The sequence below is a fragment of the Aegilops tauschii genome, chromosome 7 (genome assembly GCF_002575655.3).
Source record: "Aegilops tauschii subsp. strangulata cultivar AL8/78 chromosome 7, Aet v6.0, whole genome shotgun sequence".
Lineage (NCBI taxonomy): Eukaryota > Viridiplantae > Streptophyta > Magnoliopsida > Poales > Poaceae > Aegilops > Aegilops tauschii.
The window spans coordinates 205,431,367-205,450,381 of record NC_053041.3 but is presented as its reverse complement, the minus strand read 5'-3'; the positions used below and the strand labels follow the sequence as shown (position 1 = coordinate 205,450,381).

The 19,015-nt window shown below is 45.3% G+C and overlaps 1 long non-coding RNA gene across 2 annotated transcripts; it reads left to right on the top strand.

The window, feature by feature from the left end:
- The first annotated feature begins 1,698 nt into the window (after positions 1–1,698).
- LOC141028065 (uncharacterized) lies at positions 1,699–15,424 on the top strand. Of its 2 annotated transcripts, XR_012190308.1 has the most exons (3): positions 1,699–5,453; positions 6,690–12,129; positions 13,848–15,424. It is a non-coding gene; the product is annotated as an uncharacterized lncRNA (long non-coding RNA). The 2 variants fall into 2 exon arrangements; XR_012190307.1 differs by having other exon boundaries at positions 1,699–12,129.
- The last annotated feature ends 3,591 nt before the right edge of the window (positions 15,425–19,015 follow it).

Below are 19,015 nucleotides of genomic sequence, written 5' to 3'. Positions count from 1 at the left end.
TTTGTCGACCGTTTGCGGACGAGTGAGACCCGAGTGGCTAGAGGAGGAGGCCATACCTCTAGGGGCTGTGCGGTTCGATACCCGGCCAATCCATGGCAAAGGCGCCGTCGCCAGCGACCGGATGCTTCAAATCCGACGACGGCGACAGTCATAGATCTGCCAATTTTTATGTCGGCATCAGCGAGAGAGGCTCAAATCCGGATAGGCGAGGACCACGACGGGGCCTACTGAGCGTCTGCGGTGGCTGATGGTGGGCGGTGTAGATGCGGCGCGGGAGTGGGGTAGGTGAGGTTGCGAGGGGAGCAGATTTTTTTGCTTCAGCGATGGGCGGCCGAGTAAATATAGACGCCGGATAGGAGATGGAGTAAAAAATTACTCCTCTATAGCCATTAGTGAAAGTGCTAGTTATCGACTAGAGGGGGGGGGGGTGAATAGGCGATTTTTATGAAAGTCTTCGAAACAGGCAATGTCTTCGAAGACAGAAAGTTAAACAATACCTAAACAGGATACAGCGAAAGATAAACTACACTAGCCATGCAATAGTCAAGGTATAATACAGAGACAACACGGAGACAAGTAGCATCTAGGTAGAACAGATTAGAAATAGGAAGACAATATGAAGCCAAATATGCAATCAGGGTGAATGTCTTCACACAATGTATTCAACCAGAGCAGGCAAGCAATGACTTCACGAAACTAAACAATAAGTAAGGGGTAGTGACAGAACCAATTGCTCGATAAAGACAAGGATTTGGTAGACCAGTTTCAATTGTTGTGACAACTGTATGTCTGGTTACACATTGTAATCCTTGTACTTGTACCTTACTTTATTATTTAAGTTTTCATATGTTGTGGGGGTGTTGCCCCACAGTTCCAGTCAAAAAAAATTGTACGTCTGGTTAGGAAGGTTGAGATTGTACTTAGAAGACCACGTCTTCACCTTATTCTCCTTGAGCTAAGGTCACTTAGTCCTCCCTAATCACTCAGGTAAGTCTTCAAGGTAGACTTCCAAATCTTCACAGACTTCGTTCACTGGCGGTCCATAATGACTCTTGGATGCTCAGAACGCGACGCCTAACCGACTGGAAGATCACAGACTTTAAGTGTAATAAGTCTTCGGATCACGTGGAACAGAAAGACTTCAGTGATGCCAAACACTCTTTGGGCTCTAGGTGTTTTGGGTTTGTCCTCGCAAGGATTCTCTCTCAAAGTCTTGGGAGGTGGGTTGCTCTTAAACGACAAAAGTCGTGCACTAACTCTAAGCAGCCACCAATTTATGATGGAGGGGGTGGGCTATTTATAGCCAAGAGGCAACCTGACATGATATGTCCGAAATGACCATGGGTCAATGGACAACCTACACGTGTCCAACGGTCGGATTTCAAACACACGTGGTAGCTTGACTTGGGCTACAAGCAAAGCTGACTTATCCAACTCAGGATAAGATTTTCTCTCAATTGTCTTCGCTCGAAGACATAGGATTTTGGGTTGAGCATCACGTCAGTTTTCTGACTTTGTTACTGTAACACCCCGAGACCGATGCTCTAGTTGCCTTCCATTTATTTTGTTGTTGCCATGTATGGATTGCCATGATTGTCATAATAAATTGTTGCATCATCATGCTTGTGTTATCTTTTATTCTCATTTTGTGCATTCCATCTTCATGTATGTTGCCATGTGCATTTGCATCCATCATGTTCATGATTGCTTGCTTTCTTGTGATGTTTGTTTTATTATTATTATTATTTTACATCATGCATTCGTCTCCATATTATTGTTGTGCTTGTTTCCTTTTACTTGTTCATGTGCATTACAACTCCTTCTTCTTGTCCTTGATCCTTTCTCTTTTACTTATTGCTCAACTTCAACTTGGATTCACCCAAGTTTCTATCCCATCCAAACATCTCCTTTCTTCTTTATTCCATTTATTTTTCTTGTGGCATTTTCCCTATTCGAAAAAAATGTTCAACTTATCCCTATAAATCCTAAATGATGCCTACACACTCTCTGCCGAATTACAGATCCTTTGGAATTGTTTTGGTTGGGTTCAAAAATGGCTCAAGTTTGAATTTAATTCAAACTTGAATTATTTTTATATCCTTACAAATGCCCAAACCAGTTTATTCAAACTGTGCATGTTTCCAGGACACCTAATATATTTTTATCTCTGTCAAATTCCCTGTCTACCCCTTTCTTTCTTTTCCTCCAAGTTTCTGTCTGAAGGAAATGGAGAAGAAAAAGAAGTTGAGGCAGGAAGAGAAGCCCAGCGCAGCCCACCTTCTTACCTGTTCATTTCAGCCCAGCTCCAGCCCATTTTTCCTTCAGGTCTCCTTCGTCGTACGGCAGAGCATCGGAGACAGCCACGTCGCCTCGGCCACTGATGGGACGGTCGACGGGAGCCCTCCATGCTCCATAAAGCCCCAGCCAGTCCTCTCCACCCTTGCCCTAACCCTCCTCTTTCCCTCACCGCCGCCGCTGCCAAGTCAAGCCACGCCCATCCACCACAGCCGTCGCTCGCGCCATGGCCGAGGGGAGCTCGAGCTCTTCTCCGGCTTGATCCTCGCCGTAGCCGTCTCCTTCTTCCACGGGGACGTCGTCTCCGTCGTCCACGTCGCGTCCACGAGCCTCGGATCGACCTCCCCGACGACCTCTTCTTCGGTTCTTCCTGTGCTTCACGGACGCCAAGCCGGAGGCCGCTTCTCGGCGCCAATCTCTCCTTCTTCTTCCTCGGGTCTACCTCGCCGCCGGCTAAATTCGTCGCGTCCCCGAGCTCGATCGACTCCTCCGAGCCCCTCTACGTGAGCAGCCACGCTTCCCTGTACCTTTTTTCTGGTTGATCACCTCCTCTGTCGCTGGTTGCTTGCATGTCTGACAGTTCCTCCGCCATCACTTTGGTCACCGGCAAGGTTGCCATGCTTCCTCTGTTTCTTCAGCACACACGCAGCGCCCCATCTGCAGCTCGCGCGCTTCCACCAGGGCCTGCCTAGCTTCTTGTTCGTCGTAGCTCTCTGCCCCGAGTCGAGCTCCAGCTCGTGCCCGAGCGCACGCACGCACACGACTCCGGCAAGAAGCATCCGCGCGCTCGCGCACCCGAGCACCACTCCTCTGCACGCACTGCCGCATGCCTCGCCCAGCGCTTGCACGCACAACACCGAGGCTTGGCCGCCATGACCGAAAGCCTTGAGCTCGTGCTGCACCCGCCGTTGCTCCGCGCCCGCGCACACGCAGCAGCACCCATCCACTGTTTCCGCACCACCGCCGGCTCACCACAGCAGCAGCTGCCGCTGCGTTTGCTCGCCGGTGATGCATCCGTGTATTCGCTGGAGAAGAAGACTAGGCCTTCTGATCATTCAAAACGAGCTGAGCTTCCCTTTGCCACCAAACATAGCAGCATCTCAGTGGTCTAGGCCACGCAATACTACAGGGGAGCCCCGAGATCGAACCTCCACAGCTGCGCATTCTTTTTCCTGCAATTTTGCACCTTCAGACTTTGTGAGCTTCTTGCTGCTTCATCAGCTGCCAAACCCATTCAGCATCATGTATCCATTCTAGTTCAACTGGTTAATCACACAGGCATACATGCAGGAGGTCCTTGGTTCGAGTCCCAGGCAGCCCAAATTTTGCCTCTTATTTATCTTTTGCACACCACACAGCCAGACGCTCGGGCATGGCCCGATTCTGCTGCTGCTGTTGCCTTGCGCACAGAGCGCTCTATATCTATCTACCGCTCGCCGGTGTAGCCCGTGTAGCTCCAGTTTCAGCCCATTTAGATATTTTCCCTGTTCTGGTTTTTTTCCTAAATATCCAGTGCATGCGTATTTACAGCAAATGCCATCATTTTAAAATGCTCACAACTAAATGTCCATGCATCCATATAAAACATGTTATATATGTAACTTGCTTAGAATTTTGCCTAGTTTCATAATATACCACTTTCATCCATGTTTAAAATGTCTAAATGTGCTGTTTGAATTAATTTGCATAAATATCATGTTAAAATACTTTATTTCATAACTAAATAACCGTAGCTCCATTTTAAATAAACTTTATATGTAAATGGGGTAGAAAAATGCATAGATTAACTTGATGCACTTTATTTTGCTGTTTAACAACATTAAAATTGTTTATAGGGCAGAACAGTACCAAATCTAAAATATGGACATGAGGATTTTCCGGAATTGTTGTTTGTTGTTCCGGCCTCATTTATACTTGCGTAAATAGTTAATTTACTTATGCTTCACCTTTTGCCATGTTTAGCAACATTTAATATTGTTGGGTACATAACCAAGAGAGAACTAAATAATCGTATGTGGTGTTTCGTCAATATGCAACTCGTTGCATATTGAGCTCCACTTAATTTGTAGTGTTGTTTGTTGCATTTGCCATGCCATGAATCATTAAACCGGACATGCATCATACTTGATTGTGCATCATGCCATGTTTATGTGATGGTTGTTTACCATGTTGTTTGTTTCTTTCCGGGTTTGCCTCTTATTTATCTTTTGCACACCACACAGCCAGACCCTCGGGCTTGGCCCGATTCTGCTGCTGCTGTTGCCTTGCGCACAGAGCGCTCTATATCTATCTACCGCTCGCCGGTGTACCCGTGTAGCTCCAGTTTCAGCCCATTTAGATTTTTTCTCTGTTCTGGTTTTTTTCCTACATATCCAGTGCATGCATATTTACAGCAAATGCCATCATTTTAAAATGCTCACAACTAAATGTCCATGCATCCATATAAAACATGTTATATATGTAACTTGCTTAGAATTTTGCCTAGTTTCATAATATACCACTTTCATCCATGTTTAAAATGTCTAAATGTGCTGTTTGAATTAATTTGCATAAATAGCATGTTAAAATACTTTATTTCATAACTAAACAACCGTAGCTCCATTTTAAATAAACTTTATATGTAAATGGGGTAGAAAAATGCATAGATTAACTTGATGCACTTTATTTTGCTGTTTAACAACATTAAAATTGTGTATAGGGCAGAACAGTACCAAATCTAAAATATGGACATGAGGATTTTCCGGAATTGTTGTTTGTTGTTCCGACCTCATTTATACTTGCGTAAATAGTTAATTTACTTATGCTTCACCTTTTGCCATGTTTAACAACATTTAATATTGTTGGGTACATAACCAAGAGAGAACTAAATAATCGTATGTGGTGTTTCGTCAATATGCAACTCGTTGCATATTGAGCTCCACTTAATTTGTAGTGTTGTTTGTTGCATTTGCCATGCCATGAATCATTAAACCGGACATGCATCATACTTGATTGTGCATCACGCCATGTTTATGTGATGGTTGTTTACTATGTTGTTTGTTTCTTTCCGGGTTGCTTCTCTCGTTACCTTCGGTTTCGTTCCGGGGTTGTGAGGATTCGTTCGACTACATCCGTTTGTCTTCTTCATGGACTCGTTCTTCTTCCTAGCGGGATTTCAGGCAAGATGACCATACCCTCGAAATCACTTCTATCTTTGCTTGCTAGTTGTTCGCTCTATTGCTATGCCGCGCTACCTACCACTTGCCATATCATGCCTCCCATATTGCCATGTCAAGCCTCTAACCCACCTTTCCTAGCAAACCGTTGTTTGGCTATGTTACCGCTTTTGCTCAGCCCCTCTTATAGCGTTGCTAGTTGCAGGTGAAGATGAAGTTTGTTCCATGATGGAACATGGATATGTTGGGATATCACAATATCTCTTATCTTAATTAATGCATCTTTATACTTGGTAAAGGGTGGAAGGCTCGGCCTTATGCCTGATGTTTTGTTCCACTCTTGCCGCCCTAGTTTCCGTCATACCAGTGTTATGTTCCTTGATTTTGCGTTCCTTACGCGGTTGGGTGATTTATGGGACCCCCTTGACAGTTCGCTTTGAATAAAACTCCTCCAGCAAGGCCCAACCTTGGTTTTACATTTGCCTCACCTAGCATTTTTCCCTTGGGAGTCGCGCTCCCGAGGGTCATCTTATTTTACCCCCCCGGGCCAGTGCTCCTCGGAGTGTTGGTCCAAACTAGAGCCACTTGCAGCGCCACCTCGGGGGAACTTGAGGGCTGGTTTTAGTTGTACGTAGTGTTCATCCGGTGTGTCCTGAGAACGAGGTACGTGCGACTCCTATCGGGATTGTCGACACATCGGGCGGCTTTGCTGGTCTTGTTTTACCATTGTCGAAATGTCTTGTAAACCAGGATTCCGAGACTGATCGGGTCTTCCCGGGAGAAGAAATATCCTTCGTTGACCGTGAGAGCTTGTAATGGGCTAAGTTGGGACACCCCTGCAGGGTATAAACTTTCGAGAGCCGTGCCCGCGGTTATGTGGCAGATGGGAATTTGTTAATATCCGGTTGTAGGGAACTTGACACTTGACTTAATTAAAATGCATCAACCGTGTGTGTAACCGTGATGGTCTCTTTTCGGCGGAGTCCGGGAAGTGAACACGGCTTTTGGGTTATGTTTGACGTAAGTAGGAGTTCAGGATCACTTCTTGATCATTACTAGTTGACGACCGTTCCGTTGCTCCTCTTCTCGCTCTTATTTGCGTATGTTAGCCACCATACATGCTAGTGCTTGCTGCAGCTCCACCTCACTACCCCTTTCCTACCCATAAGCTTAAATAGTCTTGATCTCGCGGGTGTGAGATTGCTGAGTCCTCGTGACTCACAGATTCTACCAAAACAGTTGCAGGTGCCGACGATACCAGTGCAGGTGATGCTACCGGACCCAAGTGGGAGTTCGACGAGGAACTTGGTCGTTACTATGTTTCGTTTCCTGATGATCAGTACTGGAGCCCAGTTGGGACGATCGGGGATCTAGCATTTGGGGTTGTCTTCTTTCTTTTGGTTCTGTAGTCGGACCTATGTGTGTACTCTGGTTGATGTATGATTTATTTATGTATTGTGTGAAGTGGCGATTGTAAGCCAACTCTCTATCCCATTCTTGTTCATTACATGGGATTGTGTGAAGATGACCCTTCTTGCGACAAAACCACAATGCGGTTATGCCTCTAAGTCGTGCCTCGACACGTGGGAGATATAGCCGCATCGTGGGCGTTACAAGTTGGTAATCAGAGCCATCCCCGACTTAGGAGCCCCCTGCTTGATCGAATCGCTGACGTTGTTGAGTCTAGAACAAAAATGTTTTGCGTCTTAGGATTATATATATCAGAGAGTAGGATTTTTTTTACTCCTCAGTCCCTTCGTCGCTCTGGTGAGGTCTCCTGACGTAGAAGTTTTGACTCTCCTCGCCTCAAATTTCACTAAAAAAAAATTTAGGATCACGCGGGTATCTTGGAATCGTTCCGATGGTTTTGTGATGAGAACATTTTTCTTGGTGCCTCCTGACATTTAGGGGTTGTGGCAGTGTCCCGGGGGGTTGAGCTCCGAGGTGTTGTCGTCACAATTTTATCGTTGCAGTTCTGGAATACCTGAGTTTCGCCGACATCGAAAATCTCTTTTATGCAGTTGTTGGTGAGATCACCTCGACGCCACCCAGTACTGGGGCGGGAGTTCGGGAGTATTGCCATAACTCGTATAACGGATGCTTTTTGAAGGTTGAGGTAAATGATTTCCGAAGGTTTCTTGGTGATGTGTTGAAGGATGGATACAGCTGGATCTAGGTATTGTTAGTTTGGGTGATATAGTTTGTGTCCCCTATATCCCCAACACCAGATTGCATAACCAGAAAGTTTCGGGAGTTTATAAGTGGGAATTGAAGTAGCTCCTAGGATATCTTTCCGACAGATGCATGATATGAGATTGGGGTTCGACGTTTAGTGGCCCGCCTTTCCACGGTTGGTTTTACAGTGGTCTCGTAGTGTCTTAAAGAGTCCTTGGCTATGCCGACTCGGGGACGCTTCGTATGTCATGTGCACTGCCTTGTACATGATGGTGATGTACGATCGAGCCCGTGTGGGCCCCACCATGAAAACTTCGGACGAAATCTCTATCATATGTTTGTTCCGGCTTATTCTGCAAGCCAAATCCTTTGTTTTATTTTGTTTTGTTTTGTGGTATTCGAGTTGCTTCATCGTCAAGTGTTGATTCCATACCTTATTCTAAGTGGTGTTCTCATATTCCTATGGGGATACTAATCCTTCTTGACCATCGAGTTTGTCATCCCAATTCTTTCCAACCGACGTGCTATTTTTCAAGTGGATCGATCATTTTAACATTCGCGAGATCAATTCTCAGTTCTTTGCAACGGTGTTTGCTTCATCCATCCCAAGTTGCCTTTGTTTTTCCCACCCTCCCACCCTTAAACACTCAGATTTCTTAATCAAGTATCCATCTTATGGATGTGAAGTCTCTTCATTCTTTTCCTCCATGTTCTTAACCGGTGATTTCTCATGAAGATGCTCAACAGTTTCAAGTTCATCATCCTTCGTTGTTGTTTCTTCTCCGGTGGATCCAATTCAAGCTTACAGTGTTGATCATATTCCTTTCCTCGTTTCAAATGTTTTCTCATGCCGGTGCACCTCTTAATCATCCATTTTTCGCCATTCATTTGTATCCGGAGCGCTGAAGATATCTCAGAAAATTCAAGCTTCCATTCTTAATCAGTTTAAACTATTTTGAGGTTGTTATCTCATTCAAGCCATTTAATTCAAGCGGTGCAATCTCCATTTCAAGTAATCATTTCAACGGTGTTTCTTTTGAGTGGGCCCTAACCCACATGTCTTTTCCCAGGATCTTACCTGACTCTTCTAATTATTTTTGGAGTTATTTTCAAATTCATTTCAAAGTTTGACGTAAGAATGAGTCATCATCAGTCAAATGTCTTTCTCCAAGATCTTCCAAATTCTTTTAATTTTTGGTTCAACCTTTCTAATTTTCATCCCGGAGTATCTCAACAATTCATGGTGGGGTTTCTCATCGTCATTCTCGGATTTTGAAGAACGAAGAAGAATTTCTCTTGAATCTTGGTCCGTTCTCTTGAAGATTCATGGTTCTTACTTGTTGCCATCCTCTCAAATTGTTTCCAATCGCGTAATTCTTTTCTTACCCATCCGGAGCATTTCAGAGTTGTTTTCATTTCTTGATCATCCAAAGGCCATCATTTCAGAAGATTTCTTCGTTCTAAGTTTTCAGCTTCGTTCTCCAATTATTCTAAATTGATGTCTCTGCGTTCATCTCCATATTCTCCCGGTGCATCGTTCAAGTATCCTCTAGTCAGCTCGTGATCTATTCGTTCTCATGTATCTAAATTCCCTCGAGTATTTTCGCGCGTTCTTTAATTCTTACGGTGTTTCGTCCTCTTTTCTTCAATTGTTTTCAATTCTCGCGGTGGTTCGTTCAAGATTTCTCTTCCTTCGTTATCATATCAATTTATTCGTTGTTTCAATCCTACCGGTGGTACGATGAAGACCTTCCCAAGTTTGCGCAATATCTATCTTAATCCTTTCTACGAGAATAAGTGGCATGCCAAATCCATTGCTTGTCATCAATCTAAATTGGTGAAGGATAAGCATAACATAATTCTTATTCTTGTTTCATCCAAGTGATTAATTCCTTATTCCGAAGGTTCAACAAAATTCTTGATTTCATTTGTTCATCTTTCTTTACCGGAGTTCTTCATGGAGGCTCTACATGGTGGTTCGTCAAGGATTCCTTTCATTCTACAATTGTTCGTCAAGATTTCTATCGGAGTTATGATCCTCATAGCTATACTCTAAAATAAACATGGTGTTCAACACATGTTTTGTTTTGTGGAGTCCAAGCATTCTTCATCTTGCATTCCGAAGTGCAATTCTTTCTCTCTTAACTTTTGAGGTGGTGTTATGTCATTCTTGATAATTTTCTTCATGTTTCATGATTCACAAGTTGTCAAGAATGAGATATTTAAACCCATCATATTTTCTTCGTCCATGAGTTGTTTCAACCCATAATAATCTCTTTGTTGGAGTTATCTTGGTATAGATTTCACCTAAAGCCTTCTCGAAGGAATGTTGCTAATTGTGGTGTCTATCAATGATCAAAGTTTTCTCCTATCCTCTCGGCGAGAGAAGATTTCATCTCTTCGTTGATCTCAAGCAAGCAATTGTTTTCGTTAGTGGCAGAATTTCACCTCAAGTTTTGAGATGTCTCCATAAGTCCACGAAGATCATATCCTTTCTTTGTTGATTTTTCCAACAACTCCGTTCTAACCTTCTTGGAAGGGTGCTTTCCAAGATCATTGGTGGCAGAAGTTGGCATTTTCTTCTCCATTCCTTTATTCCAATGATCTATCTTCTATTTTTTCTTCCGGAGGCATTGTGACGTTGCTCTCTTCAGTCATCTTCTCGGTTTGTGAGGACCGTGTTCTTTTCGTGCTTATCCATTTCCAACCGGAGTGTTGTGCCCTCTTTTCAAGTTCTTCCCATTCTGTCAAGTTTTGCCTCCCGTCTCAACCGGAGTGCTGTCTGAAATCTTTCTGACCCATTATGCCATTCTTTCAATAGTTCCGGAGGCAGTGTGCTGTTGATTTCATTAAGTATCCTCTCATCTTGTAAAGTTCATGTTCAATTCCTTCCATTTACAGTCGGAGTGCTGCCCAAATTATATCATTCTTATTCCTTCCCTATCTTGTTTTAACCGGAGTGGTTTAAATATCTATCTTGTCACTTAACCTCTTGGTTCTCGTCGTATCCCAGGTTCCTCTTATCTAACGGAGTGTTGGCAATCTCGTTCATCTCCCTTGTATTCTCTCTTTTCGTTCGTTCAATCTCTCAAGGTTCGTGGTTTCACTCGTTTGTCAAAGAAGCAACTTAGTTTTACCTCTTCTCCTCATCTTCTGTTTTCCCTCCGGTGCCATCCTAGATCTCGGGACGAGATCCTCTTGTAGTGGTGGAGTGTTGTAATGCCCCGAGACCGATGCTCTAGTTGCCTTCCATTTATTTTGTTGTTGCCATGTATGGATTGCCATGATTGTCATAATAAATTGTTGCATCATCATGCTTGTGTTATCTTTTATTCTCATTTTATGCATTCCATCTTCATGTATGTTGCCATGTGCATTTGCATCCATCATGTTCATGATTGCTTGCTTGCTTGTGATGTTTGTTTTATTATTATTATTATTATTTTGCATCATGCATTCGTCTCCATATTATTGTTGTGCTTGTTTCCTTTTACTTGTTCATGTGCATTACAACTCCTTCTTCTTGTCCTTGATCCTTTCTCTTTTACTTGTTGCTCAACTTCAACTTGGATTCACCCAAGTTTCTATCCCATCCAAACTTCTCCTTTCTTCTTTATTTCATTTATTTTTCTTGTGGCATTTTCCCTATTCGGAAAAAATGTTCAACTTATCCCTATAAATCCTAAATGATGCCTACACACTCTCTACCGAATTACAGATCCTTTGGAATTGTTTTGGTTGGGTTCAAAAATGGCTCAAGTTTGAATTTAATTCAAACTTGAATTATTTTTATATCCTTAAAAATGCCCAAACTAGTTTATTCAAACTGTGCATGTTTCCAGGACGCCTAATATATTTTTATCTCAGTCAAATTCCCTGTCTACCCCTTTCTTTCTTTTCCTCCAAGTTTCTGTCTGAAGGAAATGGAGAAGAAAAAGAAGTTGAGGCAGGAAGAGAAGCCCAGTGCAGCCCACCTTCTTACCTGTTCCTTTCAGCCCAGCTCCAGCCCATTTTTCCTTCAGGTCTCCTTCGTCGTACGGCAGAGCATCGGAGACAGCCACGTCGCCTCGGCCACTGATGGGACGGTCGACGGGAGCCCTCCATGCTCAATAAAGCCCCAGCCAGTCCTCTCCACCCTTGCCCTAACCCTCCTCTTTCCCTCACCGCCGCCGCTGCCAAGTCAAGCCACGCCCATCCACCACAGCCGTCGCTCGCACCATGGCCGAGGGGAGCTCGAGCTCTTCTCCGGCTTGATCCTCGTCGTAGCCATCTCCTTCTTCCACGGGGACGTCGTCTCCGTCGTCTCCTTCATCCACGTCACGTCCACGAGCCTCGGATCAACCTCCCCGACGACCTCTTCTTCGGTTCTTCCTCTGCTTCACGAACGCCAAGCCGGAGGCCTCTTCTCGGCACCGATCTCTCATTCTTCTCCCTCGGGTCTACCTCGCCGCCGGCTAAATTCGTCGCGTCCCCGAGCTCGATCGACTCCTCCGAGCCCCTCTACGTGAGCAGCCGCGCTTCCCTGTACCTTTTTTCTGGTTGATCGCCTCCTCTGTCGCCGGTTGCTTGCATGCCTGACAGTTCCTCCGCCGTCACTTTGGTCACCGGCAAGGTTGCCATGCTTTCTCTGTTTCTTCAACACACACGCAGCGCCCCATCTGCAGCTCGCGCGCTTCCACCAGGGCCTGCCTAGCTTCTTGTTCGTCGTAGCTCTCTGCCCCGAGTCGAGCTCCGGCTCGTGCCCGAGCAAACGCTTGCACACGACTCCGGCAAGAAGCATCCGCGCGCTCGCGCACCCGAGCACCACTCCTCTGCACGCACTGCCGCATGCCTCGCCCAGCGCTTGCACGCACAACACCGAGGCTTGGCCACCATGACCGAAAGCCTTGAGCTCGTGCTACACCCGTCGTTGCTCCGCGCCCGCGCACACGCAGCAACACCCATCCCCTATTTCCGCACCACCGCCGGCTCACCACAGCAGCAGCTGCCGATGCGTTTGCTCGCCGGCGATGCATCCGTGTATTCGCTGGAGAAGAAGACTAGGCCTTCTGATCATTCAAAACGAGCTGAGCTTCCCTTTGTCGCCAAACATAGCAGTATCTCAGTGGTCTAGGCCACGCAATCCTACAGGGGAGCCCCGAGATCGAACCTCCACAGCTGCGCATTCTTTTTCCTGCAATTTTGCACCTTCATACTTTGAGAGCTTCTTGCTGCTTCATCTGCTGCCAAACCCATTCAGCATCATGTATCCATTCTAGTTCAACTGGTTAATCACACAGGCATAGATGCAGGAGGTCCTGGGTTCAAGTTCCAGGTAGCCCAAATTTTGCCTCTTATTTATCTTTTGCACACCACACAGCCAGACGCTTGGGCTTGGCCCGATTCTGCTGCTGCTGTTGCCTTGCGCACAGAGCGCTCTATATCTATCTACCGCTCGCCGGTGTAGCCCGTGTAGCTCCAGTTTCAGCCCGTTTAGATTTTTTCCCTGTTCTGTTTTTTTCCTAAATATCCAGTGCATGCATATTTACAGCAAATGCCATCATTTTAAAATGCTCACAACTAAATGTGCATGCATCCATATAAAACATGTTATATATGTAACTTGCTTAGAATTTTGCCTAGTTTCATAATATACCACTTTCATCCATGTTTAAAATATCTAAATGTGCTGTTTGAATTAATTTGCATAAATAGCATGTTAAAATACTTTATTGCATAACTAAATAACCGTAGCTCCATTTTAAATAAACTTTATATGTAAATGGGGTAGAAAAATGCATAGATTAACTTGATGCACTTTATTTTGCTGTTTAACAACATTAAAATTGTTTATAGGGCAGAACAGTACCAAATCTAAAATATGGACATGAGGATTTTCCGGAATTGTTGTTTGTTGTTCCGGCCTCATTTATACTTACCTAAATAGTTAGTTTAGTTATGCTTCACCTTTTGCCATGTTTAACAACATTTAATATTGTTGGGTACATAACCAAGAGAGAACTAAATAATCGTATGTGGTGTTTCGTCAATATGCAACTCGTTGCATATTGAGCTCCACTTAATTTGTAGTGTTGTTTGTTGCATTTGCCATGCCATGAATCATTAACCGGACATGCATCATACTTGATTGTGCATCATGCCATGTTTATGTGATGGTTGTTTACTGTGTTGTTTGTTTCTTTCCGGGTTGCTTCTCTCGTTACCTTCGGTTTCGTTCCGGAGTTGTGAGGATTCGTTCGACTACATCTGTTTGTCTTCTTCATGGACTCGTTCTTCTTCCTAGCGGGATTTCAGGCAAGATGACCATACCCTCGAAATCACTTCTATCTTTGCTTGCTAGTTGTTCGCTCTATTGCTATGCCGCGCTACCTACCACTTGCCATATCATGCCTCCCATATTGCCATGTCAAGCCTCTAACCCACCTTTCCTAGCAAACCGTTGTTTGGCTATGTTACCGCTTTTGCTCAGCCCCTCTTATAGCGTTGCTAGTTGCAGGTGAAGATGAAGTTTGTTCCATGATGGAACATGGATATGTTGGGATATCACAATATCTCTTATCTTAATTAATGCATCTTTATACTTGGTAAAGGGTGGAAGGCTCGGCCTTATGCCTGGTGTTTTGTTCCACTCTTGCCGCCCTAGTTTCCGTCATACCGGTGTTATGTTCCTTGATTTTGCGTTCCTTACGCGGTTGGGTGATTTATGGGACCCCCTTGACAGTTTGCTTTGAATAAAACTCCTCCAGCAAGGCCCAACCTTGGTTTTACATTTGCCTCACCTAGCCTTTTTCCCTTGGGAGTCGCGCTCCCGAGGGTCATCTTATTTTACCCCCCCGGGCCAGTGCTCCTCGGAGTGTTGGTCCAAACTAGAGCCACTTGCAGCGCCACCTCGGGGGAACTTGAGGGCTGGTTTTAGTTGTACGTAGTGTTCATCCGGTGTGTCCTGAGAACGAGGTACGTGCGACTCCTATCGGGATTGTCGACACATCGGGCGGCTTTGCTGGTCTTGTTTTACCATTGTCGAAATGTCTTGTAAACCAGGATTCCGAGACTGATCGGGTCTTCCCGGGAGAAGGAACATCCTTCGTTGACCGTGAGAGCTTGTAATGGGCTAAGTTGGGACACCCCTGCAGGGTATAAACTTTCGAGAGCCGTGCCCGCGGTTATGTGGCAGATGGGAATTTGTTAATATCCGGTTGTAGAGAACTTGGCACTTGACTTAATTAAAATGCATCAACCGTGTGTGTAACCGTGATGGTCTCTTTTCGGCGGAGTCCGGGAAGTGAACACGGCTTTTGGGTTATGTTTGACGTAAGTAGGAGTTCAGGATCACTTCTTGATCATTACTAGTTGACGACCGTTCCGTTGCTCCTCTTCTCGCTCTTATTTGCGTATGTTAGCCACCATACATGCTAGTGCTTGCTGCAGCTCCACCTCACTACCCCTTTCCTACCCATAAGCTTAAATAGTCTTGATCTCGCGGGTGTGAGATTGCTGAGTCCTCGTGACTCACAGATTCTACCAAAACAGTTGCAGGTGCCGACGATACCAGTGCAGGTGATGCTACCGGACCCAAGTGGGAGTTCGACGAGGAACTTGGTCGTTACTATGTTTCGTTTCCTGATGATCAGTAGTGGAGCCCAGTTGGGACGATCGGGGATCTAGCATTTGGGGTTGTCTTCTTTCTTTTGGTTCCGTAGTCGGACCTATGTGTGTACTCTGATTGATGTATGATTTATTTATGTATTGTGTGAAGTGGCGATTGTAAGCCAACTCTCTATCCCATTCCTGTTCATTACATGGGATTGTGTGAAGATGACCCTTCTTGCGACAAAACCACAATGCGGTTATGCCTCTAAGTCGTGCCTCGACACGTGGGAGATATAGCCGCATCGTGGGCGTTACAGTTACCTGGAGCTCACTTAACAGTTCGGTGGTTCCTATGACTCAGGAAAGAAGAAAATGAAACTATGAAAGAAACTATGTCTTTGCACTCCATGGTCTTCAAGCGAATGTCTTCACACGTCATTATTTTTGACGTGAATGTCTTCGCGAACCACCAATACCTTCATACATTTTAGGGGTCATCTTCGATGGGTAAACCGAATCAATAGGGATTTCTACCTGTGTTCTCATGTGGATCTCACAAACACATTAGTCCCTCAACCAAATTTGTCGTCAATACTCCAAAACCAACTAGGGGTGGCTCTAGATGCACTTACAATCTCCCCCTTTTTGGTGATTGATGACAAACTGGTTGAAGTTTTCAACGGGAATAAAATATGTGGAAGTTAAAGAACGTGGTCATTGGCTTCATGAATTTGGAGGGCTCCTCCTGGAGATGTGCATATATATAATTTGCTTTTGAATGCCAATGCACATGGCAGGTTTTGCTTTGTGGCGATCTCCCTCTGTTCATGAAGTCAAATCAGAGTGCATACAGAAATATTTTGAAGATAATGACATGCACAATGATAAATGGGCGTCTGCAGAATGACTTCATGTGCATAAGATAGGAGTTAAATAGCGCACACAAAACCAGCAGCAAATGTAGCAGACATCCATCGGGACTTAAGTTTGCAACCCAAAGACAAATTGTTCAGGAATGAGACTTGCAAACTTAACAAAATATAGCACCCGACCAAAATCCTGCTTGAAGACTATCAACCCATATGCTTCTCCCCCTTTTGTCATCGAATGACCAAAAAGGAATGAAGACATAGGGTGGCTAAGCATTCCCTGAAGGTGGTGGTGAAGATGTTGGTGCAGCCGGGTCGATGTTGGTGTTGGGCGGTGCAGAGGGACTGGATGCAGCATCATGATGCGGTGAAGCCATAGCTAGTGACATGGCATCCTCCTCCTCATTAATCACACGAGCAACAACAGTTGGTGCAGAGGATGAGTAGTCGGAGTCTTCAATGGAAGGTGTAGCATGCCACTTAGCAGATTCTGGGGGCTTGGAGCCAAACTTGAAGTTCTCAGTGAAGCCATCGGCAGTGAGATCATCTTCAGCGCATAGCAGTGTGAGGCACTTCCAAGCACGCCTATTGGCTTCATAAGCAACGAATGCATTCTTGGTGGAGAGGTTGCGGATGCGATTGACATCAACAAGAAGGCTCTGCATCTGGCGCTTCAGCCAATCATGATGCTTATCCTGCTTTGGATGCAGAGAAACAATAAGTTCTCTATCAGTTAGTGTACGAGCCCGCTTTTGAGCCCTCTGAGGTACTGTGCTAGTGGTCGCTTTAGTGTTTGCTCGATGAGGTAGACGTATCTGGCCAACAAGTGGACCAGAAGCACCAGCATTTGGTACATGAATGGCTTCAAGAGGAATAGAGAAGCTTTGATAAGCAACATTGCCTTCACGGATGGGCGCTTTGTCGGCCTGAGGATAAATGACTTCATGAGGAACATCGAATTCAGGCAAAAAGACAACATGGTTGTGAACTAAAGCTTGATAATTGACTGTGGTGTGAAGCTTAATCAGACGCATAATCCATGGAGCATAGAATTTTTTACCAAAGAGATCAATGCCAGAAACCGCCAATTGCCTGATGAAGAAATCGCGGTGTTGAAGCGAATGCCATGGAGGATATAGAAGACCAATGTCTTCATGGTGCCTTCAAGCTTAGCAGAAGATGAGTGCCCTTTGATTGGCCACAGAGTATGCCTCAGAATGTGATAGATGGTGCGGGACAAATACTCGAGGTCCTTCACGAAGAAATGAGTAGGGTAATCAGCTTCGGCAGGCAATGGCTTCATCATCGAAAGCATCTGACTCATGTTCGTCTCAGGCTTCTGGAAGATGCTTTCCACTTCTTGTTCATAGGCTTTACAACCTGGCTCGAAGAGAACACCATGAGTGGGCAGGGATGTGAGCTCTAGAAGATCTTGAGCTTTGGCTTCATGATGAGTATCACCTGTCATCCACTCAAGGACCCATGTCTTTGGATCCCTGTTGTAGCCTGAGATATGCAATGTTGCATAGAATTGGAGTAGCAACTCCTCATTCCAATGTACCTTGTCCGCGATAAAAGGCAACATGCCCATATCTCGAAAGAAGTCAAGAGCTTCTTCAAGGCAGGGTAGACTAGCCATAGCATCACAACAGAGGCGCTTCCGGGGGAAATCCGGTCTTGATTGTACAAAATGCACATATAGTAGTTGCGCTGCTATGGCTTCAGAATCTGTCAAAAGATATACATGGCTTCTTGTATGGATTCTTGGCACTATCAACGAATGTATTGTGCTCTCTAAAGCTGAGCACGCTGAAGGAGCACTCATTTGATGCAGCACTGCGAAGCCTTGGCAGTCTTGGCATGAGCTTCTGAGTTTGAGGCCTTTGATTGACATGGAACTCATATTGAGGCCCATGCACTTCAGGAGGTGTGAGAATTGGCCATCAGACACTGCCCAGTTCGCCTACACGATTGTAGGACATCGCCATGGTATGTGGAATAGGTGTAGCAGCCGTAGCAGCTTCAGAAGTAGATGGTTGATTGGCTTCAATAGTGGCATGGGCTTCAAGTTGCAGATTGTCTTCAGCCATGAGTACATCAGTGGCTTCAGTGGCAGTGGCTTCAGCGGCTAGGGTGTCAGATATAGTGGCTTTAGGTGGACCAACTTCAAGAGCAGTAATCACAACAACTTCTTCATTTTCATCGGCTGATGCAGCCGGAATGTCTTCAGCCTGTTTGGCTTCAGATTCAGTGGCAGTATTTGAAGGGATGGCTTCAGGAAACACTTCACATGCTACTGAGCTGGTAGTTTGCACATCCTTTTCAGGTATACTAAACATGGAGGAGGACCTCGGGCCTCTGTGAAGCCTTTGGAACACAGGTGATGATTGAGGTGATGGCATTGTCTTCTCCGTGTCTTCGGGGGTTGCTTGGGGGGTCTCCAGCACGGGATTTGTTACTTGAGGTGGTGGCGTGCGGGGAATCACTTCATGCAGTGGGGAGTTGGGTGCTGCCCTTCCCAAAATGCATCTTGGACAATTGGCGTCGTGGGACCGCCAATGCCGATGGGTTCACTATTCGAAGGAACATGCAATGATACCATGTTCTGGGTGAGCCAAGGACATCATAATCTTTTCACACATTGTCTTCTTGACCAATGTCTTCAGCCACGATGGAGTCGGCGGCTGGAATATCTTCAGTGACATGAGCCTCTGTGGGAGCAGGATCATGCATGACCATTCTTCTTTCTTGATTTGAGGATGCAGGCAGAGCAACTAAGATGGGCTTCACAAGCAGCGGCTCCTGAGGAGCGGATGGAGAGGTTGCTGCTTGTGCCCTGCGCGAAGCCTTTGATTACTTCATCTTCTGCCACTTCAGAGAAGGGGAGGCATTAGAAGCTTCATGGTGCTAACGCTTATTGGCTTCGGCTTC